Genomic DNA, 26,156 nt, shown 5'->3' with positions numbered 1-26,156 from the left:
GCCCCTCCCCGCCCCGTGGCCACGGCGTGGCTGGGCCCGGGGCGGAGCTGGCTTCGCCCTGTGGGCAGGAGGTCGGCCACAGCGGAGCAGGGCAGGCAGGCAGGCGAGGGGAGCTGTGGAGCAGAAGGACCCACAGGAGGGCGACCCAGCGCGCTGGCATGTGACCGCAGCCCAAGGAAGAGCTTTCCCGTCGTGGCGGACCCCTTGAGTGAGAGCCCGCGCCCCAGGGTCCCTGCTTTACTTCCACTTTCATTTCTTCCACGGTCCCGGCATGGTACGGTCCGGAGAAGACTCTGGCCTAAAAGCGGGGTGACCACAGTCAACTCGAGGCCAAGGCTCAGAGTAGCGAAAGTCCGGGTTTGGGGTGGCGGTGGTTGGGGGGGGGGCGTGTCCTCGGGAGCGGAAATTTCAGGCTGGCTCCTCTGGGTCCCACAACCTGCTTGCCCTGACAGCTGGTGAGAGGGGAGAGGTTCTTAGAAGGTCCAGGGGGGACTGGGGTGGGCAGGCTGGCCGAGCGCTGCCAGGAGAGTGTGGAGAATTCGACTTTATTTTCTCTTGGATATCTGTCCTGCAGGGCCCCCCCCCCCCCCCCCCCCCCCGTGCTGGATTCTTAATTCACTCTGGAACTATCCTTTGACTGAGTTCCCTGGCCAGGTTCAAGGAGGGGTGGGTGTGGCCCCGGCAGGGGGCTAAATGTCAGAAAACAGGCAGGGTTACCCTGTGGTCTTTATTTGGGAGTCTAGATGCACATCCAAGAGTGAGCAAGCCGCTGGCCATTTGCCCAGCATTAAGAAATAGCGACTAAGAGGGAGAATGGGTAGTGGTTCAGGGAGAGCAGGGTGGAGAGTAAAGACCCATAAGGGTCCCGGATAAAAGGGTACCTGTCCTGCAATGACCCTCAGCTTACATTTTCCTAGTAAAAGTCCAAGGCCTTGAAATTCTACAGCAGGTAGGCGGGACTTTAGCTTCCTTGTCAGGACAACCAAGTTGCCAAGGGTATTGTCAGTGTGTTGGGGGGGGAAAGAAATAGGTTGGTCTGATTAGTGGGGGAAGATGTTGCCCCTCTCCCTTAACCCCACTCTCTATCCTTGTCTCCACCAGGCCAGTGACCAGCCAGTGCAGGAAAATGGTCTTTTGCTCCTTGTCATGGGCTGAATCCCTCTTTATCCCAATTCCCAGTTCTGCCTATAACTTGTTATATGAATGCAGTGTCCTCAAGTCTCCTTTCTGGACCTCAGTTTCCCTATCTTTACAAGTGGGTTGGGCCAGTTGACTTCTCAGGGCTATTTTAATACTAAAACTCCCTTAAAAACTGAGCACCAGTTTTGTGCCAGTCCCTGAATTAGGCTAGGCATGGAGTGGAGAGAGAATGGCCAAAGAGACATCTCCATACAAAGAGGAGATCAAGCTCTTTAGAGGGAGGCTGCAGGAGGAGGTGGCATCCAACTTGGTGGAGTATGGTCAGGCAGGGTGCAGCTGGAGAAAACACACAGACCGTAGAATGGGAGGTGTGTTCAGACATCAGGAAGAAGCAAAGTAGTTTGTGTAGGGAAGAGGAAGGTGGGGCTAGAGAGGTAGGGTATGGAGTTGAATGCCAGGATGTCTATAACTCTCAGCAAAAGGGGCCATGTAAAAGCAGAGCACCCAGGAACCCCCACCTAATGGCAGTGTGTGTGAGTGATTCTGGAAGCACCTACCCCAAACAGAGTTTGAAATGGAGATGAAAACTAAAGCCTAGATACCTCCTCTTCTTTGCTTCAGGAAGCTCAGGTGCTGGACTGGGGATGTAGTACAGTGGTAGAATGCTGCCCAGCATGTGCAAGGATCTGTATTCATTTCCTAGTACCTGAAAACGAGATGAGAAAAGAAGCTCAGGTCCTGGCACTTCTTCAGGAAGAAATTAATGGGTCATGATGGATGAGAGGAACTTCCACATGTTCAAGGTTTTTTTCCCAGAGGGCAAAAGCCTGCTGGGAGGCCTCTCCAAATTGCCTGTAGTAACCATCCTGGCCTGCCTATTATGGGTATAAGGAAGGACCCTTGTTCCAACATCTCCTCCATTAGTCTGATTTGTTGCCCATATGTGGCATGCCTTTAGCTACAAACAGTTGTCACCTTGTTCCCACCCTCCCTTCCTCAGTCTTGTCCCAACAATTACCAGATATGTGAGAAAGGAAAATGCTCCAATGTCATTCAGTCACTCTGAATTCAAGACCAGGCTTTGTCTTTGACTATATTCAAGCTTCATTGTGGGCCTAGAGTTAGGGCTCAGACTGACCAGGGTCAAGGCCAAGTCAGAGCCCTCCAGCTTCAGCCTGGAGCCCAAGCTCAGTGATTAGCTTATACTTGGCCTTAGTGCTCAGTCTGGGGCCAGGGTCAGTGCTCAGTTTGTGGCTAAGTTCCAGTCTCAGCAGGTATCTCAGTCTGCATTTCCCAATAGCTCACACACTCACAGGGGAGATGAGATGATGCCCTCAGATGCTCAAAAATCTGGCTGTATCAAAGTGACACAGGAATTGAATGGGTTAAATCTATGGTGCTACAGGTGTCTCTGAGCAATCCAGTGGTGAACCCAGCACTCTTGCATCTTTGTCTGGAGCTGATTGCTGCCTCTCTCCCAAGTCTATTCTGTGTCTGGGGTACTTTCATTGTAGGGGGCAATGGAAAAAAGCATTGCATGTCTGAACTCTAGAAGGGCTCAGCCGGGTAAATCTGACTGCACTCTCCTACCCTCCAGTGTCAGGTTGAGTAGATGTGGTAGAAATGTTTACAGTGTTTCAGGTGCAGGGGGAAGGCCCAAGAGACTTGATCAGGAGGAGGCTGGCTTGAAAGGAAGAACCTCCAGCCATTGTCAGAGGAAGCAGTGCTCTTATAGGCTGGCCACCCTCCCCCTCCTCCAGTGCCTGTGGCCACACTCAAAGGCCACCCACCTGGCCACATGAGGGCCCTTTCCTATTTCAGAGTAAAGAAAAAGGAAAGGACATTTTTGGTAGAAAAGTCCCTCCTGCTCCCTGGGAATCCCCGGTGACCGGATAAACTATCCCAGAGGAAGCGGAGGCCAGGGCCCTCCCTCTCTCCACAGCACAATGCAGCTAGGCTCTCCCACATTAAACAGGTGGGGCTCCCAGAGGTCAGTCATCTCTTCTAGGGCCCTATCTCCTGTTGAGCCTTCAGTTGTCTCTATCTTTGGAGCCCAGACCCAGCCCACTATGAGATGCAGAGGAAACAAAACAAGATAAGAGGTGCATGTGGGTAGTAGAAGGAGAACAAGGTAGCCTGGAAAGGGGTGGGGCCCTAGGCCTGGAGGATGAGAATTTCCATTCCAGGTGGAGGGAGCAGATCTCAGGCTGAGAGGTGAGACCCAAATATTGTGTTGAGAAGTCAGAGCCCATTTGATAAGGCCCTGACCACCGACCCCCGCCCTTGTGCTTGGCAGAGCATCCTCAGATCCCTGCCCCTGGACACCTGGCCCTACCAAGCCTAGCCATGGCTCTCTGCCTGAAGCAGGTGTATGCCAAGGACAAGACGTTCCGGCCGTGAAAGCGCTTTGAGCCAGGCACACAGCGCTTCGAGCTTTATAAGAAGGCACAGGCATCACTCAAGTCGGGCCTGGACGTGCGCAGTGTGGTGAGGCTGCCTCCTGGCTAGAACATCGATGACTGGATTGCTGTGCATATGGTGGACTTCTTCAACCGCATCAACCTCATCTATGGCACCATGGCGGAGCGCTGCAGTGAGTCCAACTGCCCGGTTATGGCCGGCGGGCCCCAATACGAATACCGCTGGCAGGACAAGCACCAGTACCGGCGGCCGGCCAAGCTCTCCGCGCCACGCTATATGGCATTACTCATGGACTGGATCGAGGGCCTCATCAATGATGAGGATGTCTTTCCCACATGTGTTGGTGAACACCACCTGGTTGGAGGGTCAGCAGAGCCAGGAAGGGAGGGAGCCCCCAGGAGCCCAATCCATAGCTGAGGCATTTAGTTTCATATAGCAATTCTGGAGGGTAGGTTACTTTCATTCTGCTATCATACAAGAAGAGGTTGATGACAGTGTGCTCAAACCAGCTATTTAACTAGGACTGTCTGATTCCCTTTGGGGGCTCTTGACCCAAGCATGAGTGCCCCACCAGAGACCATGCCAGCAAGACCATGATTCTCAGAACCTTCCAGAACAGGCGCCCCAAGTTATTTGTAACAGGGTTGCCTTCTTGGGCTGATCTTACTCCATCCTCTGGGAGTTCCCTCTGATTCCTGGCCCCAGGAAAGAGAAGAGATTGGAAATTGGATGAACCTAGATGATATCTTTACTGTAGACCAAGGCTCTGAGGGCAGAATTTTCCCTTGTGCGGTATTTTCTTATCTCAACTGTGCAGCCTGGGCTGTGAGGACGGTGAGGGAGATGAGTGATGTCACCCTGGCTCTGCTTCCTCACCCAGGGGCTGAGCAGGCATGACAGTGTGTGCATCACAGCAGCCCCACCTATATCCTGGGCTCCTGCTCCCACCCAGCCTCATGCTCATTTCTATTAAGGCTATAAGACTCAGAGATGGGTGTGGCAGGGTGGTCAGGCCCAGAGGGGAGAAGTCTGAATGCTGAGGAAAGCCTGGCACTGAGTCACAATTCAATGCCCACAGCTCCTCCCCAGCCAGTGGCTGCCATTTCCTGTACTATCATGCCCAACAATAGTACCTTCATTTTACATAGGAGGAAACTGAGGCCAAGAGGGAAAGTGCACTGAATTAGGAAAGAGTCAGAACCAGAGTTCATGTCTTGTGTTATGAGACCAGGACCCAATGTCTTGATGGGAAGGATAAGTGTGAGTGGCCTGGGCTGAACCTGGAAGGCTTAATCCCACCAAGAGCAATGAGGGAGAAAGGGGACTGTGGGGCTGGATGAGCCAGGTATGGACCTGAATCTGGGCTCTGTTCCCTTCCAGCTTTATACCCTTGGGCTTGTGAGATATCCATACCCCCAGATATCCATACCTTTAACCCTGGATGACTCTGCCACAATGGAGTAGAGGATGTAAACCACAAGACCTCTGCCCTGAGCATAAGGGAGCATAGGGGGCTGTGCACAAACTACCTTTTCCACAGGTCCAAGGGCAGGGTCTTTATTATTTACTTCTGAGGGTTGCTGCCATGTAGTGTAAAGAGGGTTTGAATCCTGCCTCCAGTCTGTACTAATTAATAATTATGTGGCAATGGGCAAGTGACTTAATCTTTAAGCACCACCTCCATTTTTTCATATCTAGAATGGTTATCAGACCCATCAGCCAAACTGTAAGGATTTAGAGGCCTAAGGTTCAAAAGACCCAGCTTAGGGGCAGGCTCACAGATAGAAGGTTCTTTGTGCTAATGCATATTTGAAAAAATGAGGAATATATGAACTGGTTCTAGTAATTAGTAATTTTAATCATTGGGAGTCTGGGACTTGCTGTGTGAATGTTGAAAAGAGGAGGAATTCAAGATGAGGCTGTAGAGAGAGGTCAGAATCAGATTATGAAAGACCTTGTGCAATGCCATGTTGGGAAGTTAGGACTTAGTCCTGAAGGCACAAGATTTTAAAAACAGACCCAAAACTTTTAAAATATTTTTTAGTTTTAGGTGGATACAATGTTTTTATTTTATTTTGGTGTGGTGTTGAGGATTGAACCCATTGCCTCACAGGTGCTAGGCAAGCACTCTATCTCTTGAGCCACAATCCCAGCCCTGCAGACCCAAATCAGCCCTCCTTGGAATTTATATACAAGGGTGTGATGTGAGCATTCCTGCAGATACACAACTTGCTGGGGAGAGTTTGAGCCATAACTTTCATCATGATCTGAGAAGGGTTGATCAGTCACCAGCAACAAAGGTGCAAAGCCCTGCTTTAGACGATGGGAAAACTTAGAAGCTGATTTACATTTCAGCAGCAGGGAGGCACAGTCATATCTGTGCTTCATTAAAAACTAAACTATGGGAGAGGCTGGGGATAGAGCTCAGTGGCACAGCACTTGTCTAGAATGGCCTAGCAAGCAGAAGGTCCTGGATTCAGTCCCCAGCACTGGGGAGAAAAAAAAAACATGGGAGATAACAAATAACAAAACATGTCTGTCTGACTGTCTCTGGCTCACGCTCCCCGTCCTCCTCTCTCTTTTTCTCTCTCTCCGGGACAAATGTGCTGAGATATGTACTGGGGAGAAAAAAAATAGCAAAAACTGTCTGTGTGGGGAGGGTTGGCAAAATTTTGTCAGTAGGATGTTGATCCCTCTTTCTGTCCCTCTCTGGCCTCTAGGAGTTCCCTTCCCCAAGAACTTCCAGCAGGTCTGTACCAAGATCCTGACCCATCTCTTCCGAGTATTTGTCCATGTCTATATCCACCACTTCGACAGCATCCTTAGCATGGGGGCAGAAGCACACGTCAACACCTGCTACAAGCACTTCTACTACTTCATTCGAGAGTTCAGCCTGATAGACCAGCGGGAGCTGGAGCCACTGGTGAGGCCAAAACTCCATTGCCTCCCCTGCCAAGGCTAGCTTTTGGGAGTTTTCAGGTCCAAAGGCTGCCTACTATACAGAATTCAAATAGCCAAGTGAATACGTTAGGGGAAGCAATTCGTTCGACAATGGATTCCATGCTACAGTGAATCCAGTCTTCGGGCTACAGCTGGGGTCCAGGGTGGGAGGGGCCAGGCTCAAACAGAAGAATGGTTGGGTCCTATGGTTTGGGAAGTGGCTATCTGGCAAGATGAATTCAGACTGACCCCTCCTCACCTTGTGTCTCTACAGAGGGAAATGACAGAGCGGATTTGTCACTGAGCCTAGTCCTGGACATTGTTGCTCATCAGATGGACCATCTGCATACAGCGTGGCTGGGGGAGGGCATCCTTGGGAGTCTGATGTTAGAGGAATCTGAAGGCCCTAGGACCCCTTCACATACCCAATACCTGTGGACTTCTGGTTCTCAGAAGTCTGTCTACATGTCCTCCTCGCTGCTTGTGAATAGAGAAGGGAGTGCTTCAAGTGGGCAAATGGAAAGAAAGGAGGAGTCAAACCCCCTGGCATGAAGTCTGGGAGAAGGGTGGGCTATCCAGTTTCTTCTCTGACCTTTCCATAGTGATTCCTATTTGGGGAATGTGGGTGTGACTGTGGCTGAGGTGACAGCAAGAGAGTAAGTGGCCTCTGTGTAAGTTGGAACACAGATGCCAGTGTGTGTGTGTGATCTTGACTATGGGATGCCTATCTGTGAGAGGTAGGCCCTCCCTGGCACATAGTAGGCTCTCCATAGATGTTGGGTGAATGGAGAGATGGATGGATGGATGAAGAGATTGGGACCATTAGACCATGACCACTTTTGCTCGGTCAAGGATCAAGGATGCCCATGTCTCCAGAAAGCCCTGATAGAGTGCCTCCTGGGGTTTGAGAATGATCCCTAATGTTCACAAAGTTCCCCTAGCTTTTAAAACCAGGAATCCTGGACTCCATTCTAGCTCCCAGAATATACAAAACTGACTCTTAGGATCTGAAACCCAGCACAAAATAATCCTCCAGTCCAAGGATCCAGTTGATTTGAACTGGGAAATCTGAAGTCCTCTCTCCCATCCCAGGACACTGAGGATCTTATAGCTGATGGAGAGACGCCATCCTGAAAGTACCTGCCTCCTTCCCACCTTATTCCTGAGACATTCCAGATGATTGGATCTCCAAGCACAGCCATCCACAAAGAGACTGGGATGTTCATTCACTGCTCAATAACTTCTTGCCCAGCCCTGTGCCCACACAACACAGGTGGGGAAACTAAGGCAGGAACAGGATTCTGCCCTCCCAAAGCCTCTATACTGGGAGGCCAGGATGGAATACCAGAGGGACCTGAGAATAATCCAGTCTGTCTCTCATTGTACAAAGGAGGATACTAAAGCTGGGAGAAGAGGGGAAAACTGTCTTTCACGGACTTGGATTAAAGACCAGGGGCTTGCCTCCAAAATGAGGACCTGACTGTTACACAGAAATGCACATGGAAAAAGGGTTTCACAAACCCTCTTCAGGACACAGCTGTTCCTGCTCTGAGCAAGAATTTCTAGCCAGAGAGCCCCACCACCCCTTGGGTTGGCTGGGTTGCCTGCTGAGCCAAGCCTCCAAAATTATGCCCTTCTTGACAGCCTAGAACTGCCTGCCCAATGGGGAAACAGATGGGGCTCTTGGGGTCAGCCATCTGGGCCTGGGATTTCTGCCTTTGCTGCCTCCAGAGAAGTTCCCAAGGGAAACATGCTAGCATGGCAGCTTTGACTGTGGCTCTGGAGTGAGGGGAGTAGGAGCTTCCCCCAGAGTGGACTGCAGCTTGCACAGTGGATTCTAGACCGTGGCAAGGGCTGATGGCATGGGGGCCAGGGGGAGGGAAATCTATTTTTGTGAAATAGAAGGGAGACTTTATTGTTGTTATTTTTGGCAAAGTAAAAGAGGCCAACTAAAGCATCCACTTGTGGGAAGTTGTAGTCTGGGTGCCTCATGGCTCTTGGCAGACCATGGAATGTGCCAGGCCAGAATGGGGCTGGAAGGGCTTTTTGCCCTGAGAGCAAGGGCCGTGTAGTGGGCTGGCTGGTATGATCATGTCTGTTCCAGCTCTCCAGTCCTAAGGTTCTCCCAGGACTCTTAGAATTCTAGACCCTTGGGAAGCAGAGGGCTGGCCCTTGCCTTTGGAGTACTCAAATCTGATGGTGAAATTTTCTTAGTTTTAGTTCAAGTTACCTGGCATTGGCTATAGTTAAGATCTCACCCCTTCATATGGGGATTAGGGGAACTAACAGATGAAGGAACAGTGGAAATAGAGTCCCAACCCTAATTATAGAAAAGGAAGCCATTTCACAAGGAAAGTGTTTGTTGTTGGCTAAATCTCAAAGTGGTGGAGGTAGGACATGGGGCTAACTCCTTAGCTTATTCTCCAGGAGACATCTGAATCTCTTGGCTCAGGTCTTGTTATCCCACTGAACTTAACCTACAATCTTTCCAGATAGGAGTTGAAAAACAGCTTGGTACTTTTTGTTGTTGTTAACCATCTTATCCATTTGGCTTGGTTTTTATTAAGTCAGCAAAGGCCCACCTAGAGCTCCCCTTCTACATGCAACAGTGCCAGCCTGGCTTTGTACAGAAGCTTGGAAGTAGAGACCTGGGTTCCAGTTCTATCCCCCACCAAAGTTCCATAAAAGTACCAACCCTCCTTTAGACCTGTATTCCTCAGCTATTTCACATCAGAAGTAGGAGTGAAGGATTGATTGATCTTTAAGCACCTTCATTAGACAGCCTATGAATCCTTCATAATAATATTAATAATAATAGCTAATGCTTGCTATGTTTCAGGTACAGTTGTGAGTGCTTGACATATAATAGTTTTTTGAATCAAATTTGTCTTTAGCTAGCTGGCTTCCCTTGTGGACTCCAATATCCCTTCATCCTTTCACTGCTCTAGAATCTGAAAGGCCTACATTCTTCTGTTCCTTCTTCTGGTGCTCCAGAGGAGGTCCTTAGTCCAGCATTCTAAGAGGGTGCTGTTTGCACAAATCCTATGTCAGATTGCTCACTACCTCCACAATCATTGGACATATCAGGCTGTTAGAAAGTCCATGCACTGGGTTCATGGTCATTTTGAAATGCAGTGAAGATTTATCTCAGAACTGTGTGGCCCAAGGTTTGCACCATACATGGCCTGAGTGACTTTGGACCAACTGGCAATTAAGACAGCAGGAAGCCAACACAAAAATTGCTTTGAGAGATTCAGAGAGGGATGCTTACAGGAGAGAGAAAGAAAGAAAGAACTGGGGCTTAGTGACTTGAGAAAAGAGCCTGTCCTCAGCAATAGGGCAAAACCTAGCAGAGCAGAGACTTAAGAGAAGCAAAGCATTAGAAGTAGAGTAACAGGCTGGGGTTATGGCTCAGCAGTAGAGTGCTTCCCTAGCACGTGTGAGACCCTGGGTTTGATCCTCAGCACCACATAAAAATAAATAAGTAAAATAAAGGTGTTGTGTCCAACTACAACTAAAAATTAAAAAAAAAAAGAGATAAAGTAGCAGATTGGTTGGGAAGCCAGGCTGGACTTTGTTTTCCTGTTGGCTCAAGATCCATAATCATCTTGGGAACAGGGAACAAGGGAGTAAGCCATCTTCTTCACCCTGGGACCCAGCATCCCACTGGTGAGGATGCCCCACCAACCTTCACTCCCAGGAACACTACAGCCTCTTTTAAGTGCATTTCTGCCACTCTATGCAGGGAGCTGTTGAATATATGGTAAAATGAACCCACAAACATGGCTGGAGTTCCAGCTGCCTTGGAGGAGCCCCCTTCCTCAGAGCCCCTCAGCACCCTCATTCAATATTAACTAAACTTGTTTGCCATGTTGGGGCATAGCAACTTTGAGAATATGGATCACAACATAGGCCTGAGTGACTCTGGACCAACTGGCAATTAAGACAGTAAGAAGAACAGGCCAGCAAGACTCTTGAAAGGTGATGCGTGGGAGAGGCTGGGATACCCAGGAGCTTTCAGGTTGGACTGAGGGATTCTAACAGAAGCTTGGGAGAAGATTCTATGTCCCCAGTTTTCACCCAGATTGGAAAATTTAGCAAAACCTTAATGTTCCCCACCTCCTTCCATCATTCAGGTGAGAAAACCTGCCCAAGAAGGGGAGAAGGAACAAATGTTGGGGTGGAGGGCGTGAATGATGGACAGTCCAAGAAGCTCTTTTTTTTTTTTTTTTGGTGGTGTTGGGGATTAAACCCAGGGCCTTGTGCATGCAAGGCAAGCACTCTACCAACCAAACTATATCCCCAATCCCCAGGAAGCTCTTTCAGTAGCATTGCTCACCAGATCTTCACTACAAGCTGAGTCAGGCAGGGAAGTTTTGTTTACTTCCATCTTACAAAGAAGGAAACACTGAACGTCAGAACCTGAATTAAATCCAAGGAAACACTGTCCTCTCATGGCACCTGCAGCCTACGGAAGTGTCTTGGCGAGGTTGGTTGCGGCATTAGTCCTTTTACAGTTGTTTTTCTATAAGAAACAAACTTTTTAAATTTTTGTTTTAAAAAAATTTGCTTTAGTTGTAGATGAACATAATACCTTTATTATTTTTTAATGTGGTCCTGAGAATCAAACCCAGTGCCTCATGTACTAGGCAAGTGTTCTACCACTGAGCCACAACCCCAGCTCCCTTATTTTTTTTGTTTTTTACTAATGGAGTTAATGTTTTACTCAAACACAGAAGTGAAATTCTAGGCATCCATAGTTTTAAAGATATTTTACAGAATTGGCCCGTTTTAGAGAAGACTAGCAGCACTTATTCATATATAAAAATCATTTAAAATTCCTTTCAGGCATGCAGAAGAGTTCAGTAAATACTGATTAAACCTGCGTCTGCCAGGTCTCGTCCCTCCAGGCCCTTCAGTGGCTTCCGGACGCTAAGACTAGGAAAAGAAAGCGTGGAAATGAGCTAAGTCCCAACCCTTAACCAGAGCTCTCCCTGCCCTTCGCATGTCACGCATGCGCAGATACTCAGGTTGAGGCCCTCTTTGTGGCCATTAGGGCGCAAGGGCAGCACCGCCCCCTCACGCCCCTCTCTGCTTGGGGCCCTCCCCCCGTGTGTAGCACCGCCTCTTCCGCATTCTCTGCAGAGAGACCTGCAGGTGGGGGAGCGCGCCACCGCTCCCTCTGTGGTCAGCTAAAGTAAAAGCGAGAGAGCAGATGTCCCTCCGAGCAACACGGGGCGGGGGTCTGGAGTGAGTCGGTGTTCCTTGGAGGGAGGAGGCAGTCAGGGCCTCAGAGCGGCTAGAGGTCACGACCCGATTCTGCTGCTAAAGGACAGGCGAAGGGGACGCTCTTTTAGGACGGGTTTCAGGGCTCATTTAAGACCTGTTGAGGCTGCGTCTATGCTGAGACCAAGGCTCAGTTTATGTTCCAGTCAGGGCTCAGCCTGTGCCTAGGGTCTGTCGGGGTTTGGGTTGTGACAGGTCGGATCACTGTCGGTGTCTGAGGTTAAGAGCTCAACCTGTGACTGGTATTAGCCTCAGTCCTAACCGGGGAACAGAACAGGGCAAGCTTATTGCAGGGCTCAGGGCTCAGGCAGTCCAACATCATGAATGTTTTTCATATGAGGAATTTATGAACTGTGCTTACTACATTGTTTGAAATTTAACTGTTTTCATTTATTTCACAATACAATATTCAAAGCCTTGCCATCTGCAGCTGATTGTCCAGTGGGGAGTGTCATAGCGTCAGGCCCAGTCTCTTTCCTTAGAGAACTTCCAGGCTACCTGTAGGACACTCAGTGGAAGATCATAGGCCTTTTGCAGATGACAGAAATGACAGAAATGTTGAAAGTGCTTGGCTTTGGGATCAGGCAGCCCTGGGTTCAAATTTCACCTTTGCCACTTCCTAGATGTGTGTCCTTGTTCAGTCAATTCCCTTCTCAGAGCTTGTTTCTCTTCTCTAAAATGGGCATAATAAGGCCACTGTGAAGATTGAATAGGATTATATGTAAGTCATCTAGTATAGCACCTGTCATGCAATGGGTACTGAATATGTGATTCCTGTAAACTGGGCCATTTTGGTCTGGAGTACTCTAGAGAGGCTCTGAAAGAAGAGTTGATAAGGCCTGAGCCTTGAAGCCTCAGTGGGATTTACAGGTGTAACTGACCTTGTGGCATGGGGAGGGAATTAATACTTATTGACTGCTGCCCATGTGCTAAGTGCCTGTTGGGCAGTTGGTATATAGTGTCTCACTGGATCCTCAGCCATCAGCCAGGTGTCTTCAGCTGGCTATCCTTAGCTTCAGCCTCTCTAAAGAGAGATAGGCTGGGAGTAATGTGAAGAAGAGACCCAGAGTTTTTATATGGAACTGAGCTAGTCAGAGGATTTGGTACCCTCTCTCTACCTTTCACCTTTCAATCTTCCCACCTCAGTTTTGCTCTTCTGTATTGCAGAGAACTAGCTGGGATCTTGACTTTGGGAGTCCTGTTACTCTAGTGCTTTAGCAGATTTTGATTGTTGTGGGGCTCATCAACCCATATTGCATGAAGACAAACCATGGGAGAGAGAAGCTTTTCTAATAGGAGCTGTTGGATTGCAGCACATGCTTAGAAAGTGTGTGGCTTCCTATTATGTGGTCCCATAATAATTCAGTAATATGGTTCCTTTTGCATCTTCTTCATGGGTGCCCATATGATCTCCCTGAGACATTGTTCTGATTGTATCTCTGCTCAGAAACCTTTGTGGACTTCACTGCCACTGTACAGTTTAGACTCTTCAGCCTCATACACAAGACCCCATAATCTGTTCCCAACCTCTTTTATGCCCTGTTTCTCTTTGTTTCCTCAAACTTGCATCCTTTGCCCCAGTCAAAATAAACTAGTCTCTGTTATTCAAACACTCTCTGCATGTTCCTGCTCCAGCCTTCGCTTGCATTCCCTGCTCCTTCTCATCTTTCAAGACCAATATCTCATGTGATCTCCTTGGTGAAGCATCTTATCCTCCTGCAGGATTAGTTGCTCCCCTTCCTGTCTTCTGTAGCAGAGGCTGAATTTCTGATTGAGTTCTCATCACAGTCTGCCTTTGGTATGTCACTCCATACAGACAAGGGACTGTCTCTTTCATTCCTCCTCTGCCTGGTTCAGGGCTGGCACACAGTAGGCATCTGCAATGTTGTGGTTAAGTGAGTCAGTGACATTTCCTATTTACTCACTTTGGTCTTTGTTTTATGAGCTTTCAGGTTCAGAAGAGGACTTTGTGTTTTCCTTCTCTTTGTGGCTAAGGAGGGCCCTAGTTTAGATTAATGATGTCCTAGTTACAGGCATCAAAGCCCTGAAAGTGCAGGGATTCTGCATGAACCATTGCTGCTGTTTTTTCTGGCTCTTGTCTTGCTTTTTCTGTGAGTTTTGTTGGAAGGGAGGTCATACTCTGTTCTGAGACCCACAGAGTTGTTGCTATAGTTCATGCAGGGGAAAACTCACAGGTGGCTGACTAATCAGTTGCTCTGCCCTTGGCCTTGGTAAACAGCATTCTGTCCCATCTGGGGACCAGCAACTACAAATTTCATTTTTCCTTGCCAACAGCCTCAGCATATGGAACCAAAGTTTCTTTGTTGATCACAGAAAAATATACATCAGGTAGAAGGATCTTGGGAACCATCTGGTTCTATCACTTTCATTTTACAGATGGGAAAAGGCCCAGAGATGGGAAAAGACTTAATAGGTATTACATAAGAAATCAGTCATGGGGTAGAGATAATTGTAGAAATGAAATGTCCTCTTTTTTTTCCAATTTACAACATTGAGATTTTTAAAAATAATTTTTAACGTTTATTTATTTACTTTAGTTTTTTTGAGATGAAGTTTCTATATGTTACCCAGGCTGGCCTCGAATTCCTGAATTCAAGTGATCTTCCTGCCTCAGCCTCTTGAGTAGCTGGTGTTACAGGCATGTACCACCACACCCAGCACTACATTATTATTATAATATCTATATTTATTGAGTGCTATGTGCTGACAATGTTTTTAGTACTTTAAACTATTTTGTAGACTAGGAAACTGAGGCAGATAGAAATCACCCAGATCTGTTTTCTGATCCCATGGATCTGATGTTTTTAATGGCAGTCATCTCCTACCCAGTGGAGTAGACCAGTTCTCCAAAGAACTTGCTCCCAAATCTGCCTTCCTATGGGAATAAAAGACATCCTCCCAACAGTGGCTCCATGCATGCTGAAAAATATAATAAGAGGAGTCCAGAGTGTGTTGGAAGAATGAAAAAGGGCCAGACTTGGTAGCACCTGCCTGTCATCCCATCTTTAGGAGGCTGAAGTAGGAGGATCTAAGTTCAGGGCTAGCCTGGACAACTTAACAAGATCTTAGTTCAAAACAAACAAAAAAGGGGATGCAGATGTAGCTCAATAGTAGAGCACTTCTAGCATGTGTAAGGCCCTGGGTTCAATTCCCAGTACCACGGGGGTGGGGAAATGGAGAAAGTAATGAAGTAAATCCACATGAGTATTAGTGGATCTTAGTTCTGGCATATGAATAAATGTCAATTTATTGTATTGAGGCACATGGTAAATACTCAATAAATGAATAAATTTTTTTAAATTGCCTGTATAAAGAATCCCAGTCTAGGGCAGAGAGATCCAATTCAGCAAGAACATATTGTGCTCTTGCCATGTACAAGCCCCTGCTGTTGAGAAATATACACAGAGGACAACAACACATTTCCTGTCCTCTTGTAAGTAATTGTCTTCTCCAAGCCTTCTCTCTACAGTGTCATTGGGAAGATAGATAAGTACATAAATAACTGAAAGCAGACTGACTGTGGTAAATGTAGTAAGGAATGTAAACAAAGTGGGAGTTTGAGAGAAGGAAAAATCAATCCCATCTTGACCAGAGGACTCCTGAAGGTGGGGAATTTATGCTGTATGGGAGAAGGAGCAGCTTGAAGGATGGTCTAGAGGCAGAGATGCCCAGTGTGTGTGTAAGTGTGCCAGGGGAAAGAAGGAGAGCTGGTGTGGAGGGGAAATAATGGTGGATTGTGGACAAATGTAGAGAGGGGTGGAAAGAACACTGATGTTTATCAGGTGTCTGCTTTGTGGTTTGCAATGTGCCACTTGCTTTACACACTATAATTTATTTAATCCTCATAATCCCTGCAATATCCCCCAATTTAAAGATGAAGAAACCAGACCTCAGAAAGATTAAAGTGATTTCCCCAAGGTCAGGTAGCTAGTAAGTGGCATAGCTTGGTTCAGACCTACGGGGGTTAGATTCAAAGGCTGACGATCTCTCCCTTTTGTTGCAGGGTTCTAGGTGCCATGACTGGGGCTGTCTGGAGCAAATAACCTAGAATGGGGACATCAGTGAGGGGCCTTAAACTGTGAGCCACAGTTTGGAAGGTGCCTGGTCTAGGTTTGCTTGAATGGGTTAATGAGTGAGCATTTTGGCAGCTCCTACAATACCATAAGTCAGTGCACTCTCGTCCTTAACTAGTAGAATCTTAAAATGAGTTTAGAGAGGCTTTGAGCACCCTTGTAATTCAGGAAGGGTTCTGATGTACAATTGGCAGTTTGTTCCAGAAATCTTCTGGGGAAGCCACGCATATGACACATTGTATTGCATCATTTCCTCACATTTCAACAAGAATCTATAATGCAGGAAAGAGCAATAGGAGATAAGAAACTGGCATTCAAGCCCTGATCTGCTTATCCTCATCTCAGTCCTTAGTCTCAATTTCCTTCTCTGTAACAGGGGAGATTGGGTTTCACTTCTGAGGCCTTGTCTCCTGCTAACTGTCATGTATTGCTTTGCCCTTCCTGACTTGGGGCAGATTAAGGGAAGGAACCTGAATTCAGAGATCTTAAGGTTCAAGATCCAGCCTCTCTTCCTGTAGGAAGACAATAAGTAAGGTGTAGACTCTAGAGTTGGACTGCCTGGATTTGTGTCCTGGCTCTGTCACTGTGCAGCTGTATGACTTCAGCAAGTTATTTAACCTTGCCTAGTCTGTTTCTTCATCTGTAAAATGGGGGAGGGATATGAATGCTACCTGGCATGTGGTAGGTACTGAATGAATGTTAGCTTTAATTATAATCATTCAAATTATATTAATGTCAGTTTTAGCACTGTTTTTATAGACAATATATTCATTAGGGCCATTTCTCCTACCATTTCACTCTGATATCACTGCCTTCACTCTTTCCATTGCCCTATTAGTGAAACTTGGAAATGTTGGATTATTCTGTCACAGGGTTACAAATCATGACACCAGAAAAAGTGCCTGTAGGAAAAGAGTCAATAAAAAGTGTGACTTGCTGTGTGCAATCTGGAGGCTGAGGCAAAAGTTTTGCCAGTTTCCATCCTTGACCACTTAAAGAGAGCCTGTCTCAAAATAAATTTTTTTTTAAAGAGAGAGTGAGAGAGGGAGGGAGAGAGAGAATTTTCATATTTATTTTTTAGTTATCGGCAAACACAACATCTTTGTTTGTATGTGGTGCTGAGGATCGAACCTGGGCGAGCCAGGCGAGCGTGCTACCGCTTGAGCCACATCTCCAGCCCCAAAATAAAAAAATTAAAAGGACTGGAATATAGCTCAGTTGTAAAGCACCCCTGGTTCAATCCCCAATACTGAAAAAAAGTCAGTGGCTTATTAGAAAATCTCACCTGACTTGGGTTTTCTGCCATGTCTCTCCACAGTAAACAGGACCAGATGGCATATTTGTTTCCTTTTGCACAACTTTTAGCAAAAGTGCTAAGCAAGACTCCTCCAGTTCACTTGCCAAAAACAATGCTGTACCTCTGGAAAAATCATGCCTAATCTGGTTCTTTTATCCAGGTTAAACCCCCCTGGTCTTATCTTAAGCTAGTTCTTATTATTTCCTTTTCTATGAATATGGAAAAGTTTCTTCTGATTATAAAGGGAAGAGGAGATCAAGATTTTTCTCATGAGAACCTTTTCTATACTTAAACCTAGAATCCAGTTAGGCCTCATCATCTCTTCTCCAGGCTAAACAGCCCGGGCTGCTTTCACCTCACCCCTAAAACCTATTTTCCATCGCTTGGATCACATTGGTTATGCTTCTTTTCTTTCTCTTTGGTTTTTCTACTTCTTGGCAGTGACCCAGACTGTGCTACTCTGCTAATAAGAGTCTAAAACAGTTTAACGGGGGAAAACTTCAGAAGTTTGATTCATTCATTAACATTTATTAAGTGTTTGCCCCATGCCAGGCTTCTGTAGGGAACAGAAGGTGTAGGGAACCCTGAGCTGACTCGGACATAATCTCCTCCCTGTCCTTAGCTCAGTCTAGGGGGAAGATGTGTAATAAAGCTTTTTATGTATTGTGATTGAATTATATACAACGGCGGGAGGCTGGAAATTGTTGAGGGTAATAAGAAACAGCCCCTTTGGCTGGACTGCAGGTGGAGACTTCTTGAGGGGAGAGGAAATCAGAACACAGGAGGGCTGGTCTGGGCAACACTAGGGAAACTGCAGTGGAGCTCCTGTATTCCAGAGACAGTGGCACCCTTAAAGGTTTTGAAATAAGGTTGAAAATACCTTAAGCCTTAGCCTTTTCTGTGCCGCACTGATGTTTTCTGTCTTAAAAGTAATGTGATGTCCCTTGTTTGTATACTTTGGGGGTTTGGGCTCTAAAACTCCCATAGCAAGTCTAGTTCTTGAGATCTGGAGAAAGTCCATTTTCAGTACAGCAGGAAGTTCATGAAGGATGGAGAGAGCTTTGGGTGCCCATCCAGGCACAGCCTAATTAAGACCCAACTACAGGCCAGTCTGTGTGTATTTGGTCTGAATTTCCCCAGATCAAAGTAGGAAGAGATGCAGGAATGAAGAAAGGTTCCAGGGCTCACCTAGATATTTGGGGAGCCGGCTAAGAGGGGTTAAGCACTGAGCAAGTCAGAAGTTCTTGCTAAGAGGAAAAGTGGCCCAACAGAATTAGGAATGGTAGCAGAGGAATCAGGGCTAACTGGGCCCTTAGAAACTTCACCATGTGTCTGAAAACAACCAATGTCTGTCTCTCTGGCTTTGTGCTTGGCTATGGCTTTGTTCTCTCCTACTGCCCAGGTATGGCTTATAGAGTGGTGGCAGGGTTGCTTCCCAGAGCCAGAGTTGATCTGGAGAAGCCTTATTACAAGCTAGAATCAACCAATGCCAAGCATTTGGTGCTATGAGCTTAATATATACAAATTCATTTAATGCTCACAACAGGTATATTATTGCTTCTATTTTATAGATGATGACAGTGAAGTCAAAAGCAGTTAATTTTGTCCCAGAAAAAAAAATATGTCCAAGACTACTTTGGTAGTAGATGATAGGGCCAGGATTAGCATCCCAGACCTCATACTTGAAAGCCCATGTGTGTTCTACTTCCTCAGCCCCAGGGTGGCTCCAAATGGCAGAATAAAACAAAGTTCATAAAGGAGTTCTGAGTTTCATTTTTGTTTCTTTTCTACTATAGACCTGTGTTAGCACATTATGGCCCACAGTCTGCAGCTGGCTTGCCCCCTGTTTTTATATGAACTGTCAGCTAAGGATGTTTTTTACATTTTTTAATGGCTGGGGATAATAAGTCAACATTTTGTGACACAAGGAAAGTATATGAAATTCAAAGTTCAGTATCAGTAAAGTTTTATTAGCATGTGGCTACAGTCATTTATTTACATATAATATATGATGCTTTTCCTTTGCAAAGATAAGATTGAGCAATCGCTAAAAAGACCACATGATGCACAAAGCATAAAATATTTACTGTCTGGCGTTTTGCAGAAAAAAATTGCCAACTCCTATGAAAGGCAATGAGAAGGGACCAAATGGCAAGACTAAAAGCAAAGAGTTAGAAGTTCAAAGGTGTAGCCTTCACTGGAAGTGCAGTGGTGGCAGCAGGAGAGAGAATAACCCATTTCATTTGGTCTAAGAGGTTTGGGAATAAAAAGCACAGTAGACTGGACTACCCAATCTGTTAATGTCTCTGAGGGACAATACAGAGATATTTTGAGGATGACATAGTTTTTTCAGATTCACTGAGCCCTTTGGTGCCAGATACGGTGTTAAATGCTGGAAATACAGAGGTAAAAATGATATCCCCGCCTTTAAGGAACTTATAGCCCTGTGGGAAGGCCACACATGCATGTGTATGGCCAGCTGTGTTATAATGGAATTCTGGGTTGTCCATGAAATGCTGGTGAATTAGAAACAAGGTAAAGGGTGCTTCTGCAACTTACAGGGATGCTTTCTGGAACTGTCCTGGGCCTTGAAAGATGAGTAGGAGTTACTTTTCAAGAAGCTGAATATAAGAGTCAGGGAAAGCCTGACAGTGTTAGCATTTGGAGTTTATGCAGATAGAGAAGAAAGAGATACTGGAAATGACATAAAAGTTCTATGGCCGGGTAACTGGCAGAATGATGTAATCTGACAGAGCAGAAAGAAATCAGGAGGAAGGAAGCTGTGAGTAGGGGTTAAGGACATATCCAACTGGAGACGAGTAGTTCAAGGTTAAATGATGAAACATATCCAGCTTCAAGTTAGAAAGCCTTTTAAAAGTTTTTGGCACGAAGGCCTACAATTCGGATTTAAATTGCATTTTCAGAGCTTTTTCCCAGGAAAGGGGGAAGTAAATATTTATTTAATAGAGAGAAGTTGACAAAACAACTCTTAATGTGATAGCTAGAGCCATGGGATTAAAATAGCAGTGGACACACAGAAAATTTAAGTCATTACATTGGAAACTAGCAAAAATTACACACTTGGCACAAAACCTTGTTTCCATTTGAGTCGCCTGCATCTGCTTTATCTTCTGGTGCTGTTACTTCTTATCTGTGAGACTTGAGCCAGGCCACTAGGAGATGAAGACAGAGTTCACTTGTCTCTAAAAGATAGGCAGCACAGAAGTGTCAGCTTTTACCTTCTGCATAAGACTCCTCAGAGTGGACAGAGGGATCCATCTCTGTCATTCTGGCCCAGTTACATCTTTGGGGACCTAGAATTCCACAGTGGAAACAAAAAATGAAAAATTTTACTCGGAGTCCCATTAAATCTTCCAGTGCTTAGTGTCAGCATTTTCAGATATTCACCTGTTTACTTTTAGAGCTTGGAGATGTCTGTAACTGCCATGTGCCTGTCTACTTCCTGGGGTAATTAGCAGGACTGGGGGACACATGGGTAGATCTCTGTCTTCTCTGGGCCTCAGAGAAGTCAGCATTTTCATAATCCTTTCTACTTCTGCTTAAAGATTTTTGTGCCAGATAAGATGAAGCAGGTGGAGAACTGAAGGTCAGCTCTGTGCAGAAGCCAGGTGAACCCATCCAACAGCAGCATTGTTTCCCTTGGAATTTCACGTTCACTGAGGACTGCTGCTCAAAAGTTGGGAAAACCTTAGGTAAGATTGTGTGGAGGGCTGGGGTTGATAAAGCGCTCACCTAGCCCGTGTGAGGCACTAGGTTCGATCCTCAGCATCACATAAAAATAAATTAAAAAATGAAGGTTTGTGTCCAACTCCAACTAAAAAATTTATTTAAAAAGAGATTTGGTGGACATTTCACTTATCCTTTGAAATGTCAAATGTCAGCATTGAAATTATCTGGTATTTCTAGAGGAAGGGGTGGGCCTGAGATCAGCTAAGCAGTTGATGGTTTTCAGTGTTTAGTTGGGCAGCTGGGCTTAGCCAAGCAGCCTGGCATGCTTAAGACAGGTGCTTAGTAAGGAGGAGCACATTTCCTCAGAATAACGGAGGTTCATAAAGAAAACCATGCAGTAAGTAAAACATTTATTACTTTTAAGTTGAAAAGCAAAACAAGTGCATCATAGCAAACCAGAATCAAATACAGCAGAAATATAAAATGCGGGGGCTGGGGATGTGGCTCAAGCGGTATCACGCTCGCCTGGCATGCCTGCAGCCCGGGTTCAATCCTCAGCACCACATACAAAACAAAGATGTTGTGTCCGCCGATAACTAAAAAATAAATATTAAAAAATTCTCTCTCTCTCTCTCTCTCCCTCTCTCACTCTCTCTTAAAAAAAAAAGAAATATAAAATGCAAAATTCTTGTACTCAGCCAGTCTCATTCCCAGGAAGCCATTGCTGATAATTCGGTTGTATCTCTTCTGTTTGTTTTTAAATTAATGTATGACACATAAGATGACATTTTGAAGTGTTCTGTGTTCTACTCTGACCTGAGGTTTTGTGATGCCTGAAAGGTAATAAAGCATGTCTTATTTGTAGATGTGCCAGATGAGTGTTGAGTGAAATGGTTTTAGCCTGGTCCCTGAGTTTCCATAGTCCTTGCAGCTTTGTGTCACCCATCTGCATCTGAAGCTTCTAGGTGGTACCACTGTCTCCCCTTGCTCTCCGTCCCCAGGCTGTGTTCTCCCCTTCTCTGATAGCAGTTTTCTTATGGTTACCTCATTTTGATTAAAAAGCATATATTCATAAACATGTGAGGACCCCCTCTGTGCCTGACTATATACTAGGCAGTAAGGATAAAGAGGAATTACACACTGTCCCCTCCTTCAAGGAGACTAGTAGCCTTTGCTCCTCTACTGTGTTCAGTCATTTGGCAGGACACAGACTAGTTCTGCCTCTTTGGTTTCCTTCTGCCAACTGAAACATGCTTTGCCCTTCTCTTCCCTTCTATCCCTGCTATCCCTGCCCTGGCTATAGGACTTTTTGGCCTTCTCCTGAGTGGTTGCAGTGGCCTCACTCAGTCTCCTGTCTGTCCCCAGCCTGCAATTTGTTCTACACATCACTGCCAGTTTGATAGCCCTAAGGCACATCCTGCATGGTCCCTAGTCCCTCCCCATTGCCTAGAACAGTAGTTCACAAATGTGCTATGCAGAAATGCTTCTAGGGGATCTGCAAAGTCAAGAGGATTTTCATGATAGTGCAAAATAAGATGCTATTTGATGTTGCAGAGTGACAGGAAGCTGTGAGTGCCTTAGCACTAGGCAATGACACTGAACTGTGCTAGTGGCCAATGTATTCTTCACTGCTATACACTCACAGTTTTTTAAAGAGCCATTTTCATGTAAGAATGTCCTTGATGGCTGGGTGTGGTGATTCATGCCTGTAATCCTAACTGAGGAGGCTGAAGCAGGAGGATCACAAGTTTGAGGTCAGCCTGGGCAACTTAATGAGACTGTCTCAAAATGTTGGGAGTAGGGGCTGGGGATGTAGCTCAGTGGTAAAGTGCACTGTGTTAAATTCCCAGTACCCATAGGATTATTTCAACTGCATGCTGAAGGAGCTGCTATTTTTTGTTTTCATGTGAAAGGATGACTGTTGATTGAGGGTAGAAAAAAAGACAAGGACCAGGAATTGAAGGGCCTTGTAGGCCATATTTATGATCTTGGTGATCTACAGCAGCCTACGTTTTTCTCTACTTCTCACACAAGTCCAGGTCTGCTTCATTTCCCCACTTCCATGTACTTCTTGACACTCCTTCTGGCACAAAATGCAGTGTGGTTCTGAAGACTGCTGTGATCCCAAAATCAGAACAGAAGGAGAAGATGGGCCTGAATTTAGACCTTTGACCTCTGGAAATCTCAATACCCCAGCTCTGATTAGGCTTGTTGTGGCTTGCCACCCAGACCCTGGGCAGACCTCATGCTGGGTTTACCACAACTGAGTGAGATCCTGAAGTGTGTATGAGGCTGTCCAGCCTTCCTGGGAAAAAGGAATAACACTTTAGCTCCACGGTATCTCCCTTAACAGATGATCTTTTGACTGAGCTGATTTTCCCTGTGGCTTCTTGCACCAATCATGTTAAATTTGATTGGCTTCTGCTTAAATGTGCCCTTTCCTTGGCTCCTTCTAATGGCATCATTAGATGAAGACATGAATGGTGTGAAAATACTTTGTGCACAATCAGTGACTTGAAAAAATTGTGCTCTATATGTGTAATATGAAATCAACTGCATTCTGTCATTGTGTATAACAAATTAGAATAAATAAATAATTTAATTAAAAAGATTAATAATAGTTTGAATTAAGTTAAAGTTTAAAAATGATGACTGGGAATGTGGCTCAAGCGGTAGCGCGCTCTCCTGGCATGCATGGGGCGCTAGGTTCGATCCCCAACACCACATAAAAATAAAAAATAAAAATATTATATTCACCTAAAAACTAAAAAAATAAATAATTTTTTAAAAAAATGATGAAACATTCACTACTGGCAAAGTAGAGATTATATTTTGGTATAATCTGCATAAAAATGTTAGCAGTAGTTACCAAAGCCTTTAAAATAAGGTTCACATGATTAAATTATTCTACATTCAAGGATTCATGATAAGGAAATGAAAGTGTAATGGAAAATTATTTATAATAGCAGAAACATTAAAACCTATATATCCAATAATAGAGGAGTGGTAAAATAAATTTATGGATAATCATGCAGTTATTAACATCAAGATTTTGAGAAATAATCAATGATATGATCCAAGTAGAATGTTCAGTAAAAAGTGAAATACATATTGACATATACAACATGATCCGGATATATTCTTCTCTCTTTTCTAAACTTTCCTCACAAAATACATATTATTTTATAACAAAATTTGAAGTATTTTGTTTATAAATTGAGGGCTGATCAAGTTTAAGAATTTTGCTTTGTTACTAACTTTCCAATTGACACAGGACTGTTAAGAAGTTATAGAAATAAGATGTAACACAAATAACATCTAGAATTTAGTACCAAAAAGGCAGATATGGATATTTGAGCCTTAAAATGTAGTTTAAAAAAATCAATAATGCCATACTGAACTATAACTAAGCAAAATTTCACTTCAATTTAAATATTTTTTCTAAATATATGCACTTTAAGAATTGAAAATTTCATTTTCTAAAATAGTTCTTTTAACATAACTATAATAAAGTTAATGCTGTTAAACACTTTTTTAGAAGAAAACTCAGGTTAATTATCACAATTTCAGAGAGCAGGCAATCCACTAATCAACAATAACTAATTAAAATATTTCTCCAATTGAGAATTTTTAATGTATTATAAAAACAGTCCAGAAAAATGTCATATACAATAATAAGAGTAGAACAAGCACTTTAGTGGCATTCAGAAGATTTGCATTTTTATTTAACTATGTAACCTTGGGCAATTCACTTCTGAACTTCAAGTTATTCATCTTCCAACAAATAACGGCCACAATTATGTTTATATGTAATTGCTCGTCATAGTAAATATATCAAGTAGTCATCACAAAAGAACTAATAAAGCCCTTCCTGGTTGAGGAAGGTTCCCAATACAGCACCATTTGTTTTGGATGGAGCCGAAATTAGAATCCTGGTCTGACCCTTAAGCAGTATCATACTAACTTTATAAGTAATAATATATTCCATCCCTGCCTACCTGAAAGAGATGATGAAATACAAAAACAGTTCATGGAAAAAGTAAACATACACACATATAAAACATGACATAAAATGGGAAACTATTAATCAATTTATTAAAACCAATGGCTTCCAAAATACAGGGAGAAAATTTCTTAAATAGGACTCTCAATTCATTCTAGAATACACCTCTATCATTCTTAACTTTACGGAGATCTCTGGGAGTTCTTAAAAATCTATTATTTCCAGGCCCCACCCAGACCAACTGGCAAAACTGTTGTTGGTTTATTTGTTGCTTTTTTTTTAAAGAACCCAAGAATTTGGAACCACCAATTGAAGTACTTTGATTTTAAAACTAGGCCTACAAAAACACAACAGTCCAAGTCAAAAAAATCTCTAGTTTTTAACTTTGTAACATCAAAGATACCACCTGGCTTTGTTATTTTCCCCCCAAGTTATGTTTGAAATATTTTTACTTATAAACTTCATTAAATAATTGAGTTTTCGCTTTCTCTTTTTCCCCCTAAATGCCAAACAGCTATGACACTCATGAGAACACCATTAAGTTAATTTGATTCTAACTAACAGCAAATAATTTTTACATTCTGGGTAGCCTTCCACCTCACTTCAAGAAATAGTAGGATGCTGTCAAGATCAGAGTGGCAGATGTTAAGTTTTCCAAAATTCTAATTTTTGCTTGAAAGCTCAAATTTTACCATAATCAAGAAATACTACTATGAGTCATTTTCCTTGAGATGGCAGGTACACTGTGTTCAATTTTGAGGAAGTGATTGCCAACTACCCAAAATTAAAGAGCTGTGCCTGGCAGATATATACTAAAGTGGCCACCACAATTCCCACCTCCTGTTAATCATATCCTGTGTGATTCCCTCCCTTTGTGTTGGACCTCTGACTTGCTTCTAACCAGTAGAATACAGCAAAAGTAATAGGATAAACATGATTTTCTATTCGTAATTACATTACTTCAGACTCTAATGACATTTTGCTAAGGATTCTCCCTTAATACCTTTGAGAAAGCAAGTAGCCAACCTGGGAAGACCCATCTGACAAAGAATGAACCAAAAAACAGTCAGATACTGAGACTCAGTTTTACAACCTGTAAGGAAATGAATGCTACCAACAACCATGTGATCTTGAAGCAGATACTTCCCCCACAAAGCTTCAGATAATACTGCAACTTCAGGAACCACATACTGAAAGCAGCCTTGTGAGACCCAAAAGCAGAGGCGCCAGCTAAATCATCATCTGACCCACAGTAATATTACATAAGACTGTGAGATAATGCATG

The 26,156-nt window shown here is 44.6% G+C and overlaps 1 pseudogene; it reads left to right on the top strand.

Annotated features, from left to right (window-relative positions):
* Window positions 1–3,486: 3,486 nt before the first annotated feature.
* Window positions 3,487–6,917, top strand: LOC143641023 (MOB kinase activator 3C-like; annotated as a pseudogene).
* Window positions 6,918–26,156: the final 19,239 nt, after the last annotated feature.

The sequence above is a fragment of the Callospermophilus lateralis genome, unplaced genomic scaffold (genome assembly GCF_048772815.1).
Source record: "Callospermophilus lateralis isolate mCalLat2 unplaced genomic scaffold, mCalLat2.hap1 Scaffold_82, whole genome shotgun sequence".
NCBI classification, from domain to species: Eukaryota; Metazoa; Chordata; class Mammalia; order Rodentia; family Sciuridae; genus Callospermophilus; species Callospermophilus lateralis.
The sequence above is the reverse complement of the archived record's forward strand: the minus strand, read 5'-3'. Positions and strand labels throughout refer to the sequence as shown.